The sequence below is a fragment of the Microtus ochrogaster genome, unplaced genomic scaffold (assembly GCF_000317375.1).
Source record: "Microtus ochrogaster isolate Prairie Vole_2 unplaced genomic scaffold, MicOch1.0 UNK117, whole genome shotgun sequence".
Classification (NCBI taxonomy): domain Eukaryota; kingdom Metazoa; phylum Chordata; class Mammalia; order Rodentia; family Cricetidae; genus Microtus; species Microtus ochrogaster.
Window position 1 is genome coordinate 779,933 of NW_004949215.1, and position 4,167 is coordinate 784,099.

The window sequence follows — 4,167 nt, forward strand, 5'->3', positions numbered from 1 at the left end:
TTTTCTCTCAAAATCTATTGAAATTGTCCTCAAGTTTTCTTTTCAGATGGTTTTAAAATTGTCTTTCTAATGGGACTAATAACACTCACAGGGAAATTCAGCTCTCTAGTGCAGTGTTAAAAAGACTGCTCTGTCACCTAGACCTCCCTGAAGCCTCCAGGAGCAGGTTTTGGTACTGGCTGCGAGTACCTGTGGAGCACGGTGCACCGACCACACAGATGTAGAAGGCTGTATCCTCCAGCTGGGCGGCTGTGATATGCAGGGTGCTATGCTGAGCATCTGCATCCAGAATTGCTGAATATCTTCCATTTGACTTTTTGTTCTCACTGTTAGTCATGAGTGCCAGGGACACAAGACTTCTGCCTCTGTCTTGTCTGTACCACCTTAAGTTGTTAGCAGGGCTCACAGTGTAATTGCAATGAAGGATGCAGTTCTCTCCTTGCAGGACAACCAGAGACTTGGGACTGTGCTCCACTTGGGTCTTGCCAGCAGCCCCTATTCATAAAACAGTGTGAAATTTCAGAAATCAATCATCCATACTTAGTTCTTGTAGGTTGTATCCTTTACTCTCTATGTGAATCTTGGTGATCTAGGATTATGCATATTTTGCTTCCTCCACTTATCCCAAGGAATTACATCTTTGCCAAAATCCTAACAAAATGTTCTTTGGTATCCTATGGTCCCCGGCTAAAACCTCCACTAACTTACACTGAAAATACAGCCACAAAACAACCGAACAGGCACTCAGGTGTGTCTCCATTGTTGTTTTGTAGAAGTCTGCCCCCAAAGCTGCTGCCTATTTCAACAGCTCTTTCTTGTAACACACAGAAACTATCAGGAAATAAGGCCAGCCAATCCAAGACCTGATTGTTTGGCTGTTTCACAACCAATCAGCTATATCACACATCAGCTCCTGATGACAGGACCAGTGCAAGCACTGCCATCTTGGGGCCAGAGCTGGACTTGCTCAACCTTTGCCTAAACGTTTGTCATTCCTTTTCACTGCTGACAATGTGATACAGGATATAAATTCTCATGTATGCATAGAGACATGGTAGAGTGTCAACTAGAAACTATTTTAAGACCTCAACTCAATTTTGGATCTCAATAGGACGTTAGATATGATAGGTAATATTTACTTTCAACTTCTGAAAGTAGATCCTTAATGTTTTTCAAAGTTTGAATATAAATGATTCATGATAGGGGGCTAATGATAATGATTAGCCTGAACTTGGTCTGAACATAAAATATAAATTCCTTTAGAATGTGACTTTTCTTCTGTTTGATTTGCTACTGTGTCAAAATAAATTTTGTTAAAGATGCATTAAAATTGTGTTTAAAAATAAATTATTTTTATTAATTCTTTGACAACTTCATGTATACAATATATTTTTGAGTGTTAAATATTGATATTACAGAAATAATGGGATTTTTAATCATCCATTACTAGTTCAACAATACTTTTCAAGACCCATTGTTGTCAAATACCATCATAAATGCTAAGGGTTATCAATTCTCATGCTTCTGAATTTCACACGAGTGGGGGAAAAGTCAAGTATCTGACACAGGTAATGACAAATGGTAAGTGTTGGAGGTTTGAAAATTCCTTCCCTAATGCTTCTCATTTCTCAGAGCAATTGAAGCCAGTGAAAATATGGAAGTTGTTTAGATAATTGAGAATTTACTGTACATCTGAGATCAATGCATAGAAATGGAGAAAACAAAAGAAGGGAAACATGTATTGCCTGAAAAATCAAAAGGAAATAAAAATAATCCACTCACAAAGTTCAATATAGGATTCTAGGAGAGAATTCTAAAGAGGTAAAGACAGTGTGATTACTGGTTTTATGACCATGTGGCCGGGCCTCAGTACTCAGATACTAATCCAAATCTAATACTAATCCAAATATCACTGTGAAGTAAGTGGATCTCCTGTGGTCATTTGAAGAATTTAAGAGAAAAATGATAGTTGGTCATAGTCACTTCTACCTCGAATGTCAACACTTGGGAGGCAGAGGCAGGTGTATCTCTGTGAGTTTTAGGCCAGCCTAGTCTACATAGTGGATTCTGGAAAGTCAGGGCTACATAGAGAGAGAGACCTCATCTCAAAAAAAAAAAAAGAAAAAGAAAGAAAGAAAAAGAAAAGAAAGAACACAAAGATAAAAATGACGAGCTTCCCCCAAACAGAAGGAATTCTGTCTGATTTACTAAGATAGTGACCTGTGTTCTACACCTTAGTGTCCCTCCCTTCAGGTCTTCATGTTGCTGTTTGCACGTGAGTCCCTACTCCTCCTCCTTTCATTAGGAATTCCACAGGGCTTTGTCACGGAAGGTTTGCAGCTTTCCAACACCTTTCCTTCCAGACTCTGTCAGGCCACAATATGCAGATGTCTCTTTCTCCAGCATGTTGGATTGACTGAAGATAGATAAAGTTTAAGATGTGGCTCAGTGGCTCACTTGCCTGGCATAATAAGGCTCTGTGTTCTCTCCAGCACTGCAGGAAAATAACTTAGGTTTTGGCCCCAGAGTCCATTTCATTCTTCAAATGGTTTGTGAAATTATGTGGCATGGCGTGAGAACATCTATATGATTTCCAACAGAGAAGCATAAGGTCACATAGAACAGAGGAACTGAGTCATAGGAATTTCAAAGGCAGGTGCTCAGCAGCCAGACCACCTGCTGCCTCTTAGTTTGTGCTCTGCTCCCCCTGCAGTTTCTGCCACTGTGTCACTCAGAGCACAGTAGTACACGGCCGAGTCAGATTCTTGAACTGAGGCTTTCTCCAAGTGAAAGGAACTGGATCCTTCATCATATGTGGCTTCAAATCCTCTGCTGCTTCCCTTTGCACCAGCCGTAATGACTTTCAGGAGGAACTGTAGACTTTCTCCAGGATATTGAACATACCAGAAAAGAGCAGGAGACACTATATTTGTGATTATATATGTGCAGTTTATTGTCAGGAACCCGCCTTCTGAGATGGTAACTTGGCCTCCTGTTTGAGTCACAGAGTATCCTTGGGTCCTTCCTAGAGAGCAAGGAGAGGAGAGAGGGGGAGAGTGAGTTCTGTGTCACCTTGAGGATAATGCTTTAGATAATTTAAGGCTAAAGACTTGGCTATTTAAATCTATTTACTTACCGAATATGAGGAGTATTGCAATCACAAAGCCTGGAGAAGAGTCCATTTTTAGTGTTGCCTAGAATGGTCTTGATGCTTAGCATGAAGAATTGCTAGCTCAGAGAAAGGATGAGTCCCTTTCAGATACAAATAACACAGGAAATGAGCATGCCTTAGGAAACTGCACCCCCTGGAGGACAGGAACTGAACTGAGAATGGGTGTTACCCTGTGCCTCCTCCCTGGTCTTAATAATAAGGTATATGTCAGTCTTTAGGCCCTTGTACATGTAAAGACAGCTATAATCTTGCCCCTGTCAGAATGGCCAAGATCAATAAAATTAATGACAGAACATGTTGTTGGGGATGTGGGGAAAGAGAAATACTTATTCACTACTAATGGTAGTACACACCCGTGCAACCAATCTGGAAATCAATGTGGTGATTCCCTGGGTAGCTGGGAATAGATCTACCTTATGATCTACCTATACCACTCTTGGGCATAAGCCCAAAGGACTCTACACCGTACTATAGAGACACTTGTTCATCCATGTTCTTTGCTCCCCTATTCACAATAGGCAGGAATTGAAAACATCCTAGATGTCTATCAACTGATAAGCAGATGGTGACAGTGTAGTACATTTACACAATGTAATATTATTCCACTAATAAAACTAAAATTATGAAATCTGAAGGTAACTGGATTGAGCTTTAAAAAAAATCAAGCTGAGTGAGGTACTCTAGACCTAAAAAGACAAAAAAAATGCATGTTTTCTTTAATATGTGGACATTAGCTTTTAAGATTTTGATAGGCAATCCAAATAATCACCAAAGTTAGGTACCAGATAGGGGACCAGGAGGGAGGAGAACAAAGAAGAAATAGAATATAGTGCTATGTAAAGACAAAAGAAAAAGTAGAATAGGTGAACTAAATAGGGAGGGAATGGAAAAGAAAGGTAAAGGAGGAAATGTGGGGGTGGACAACTAATACAAAGTCCATTTTAAAAAGCATATGAAGCCGGGCGATGGTGGCGCACGCCTTTAATCCCAGCACT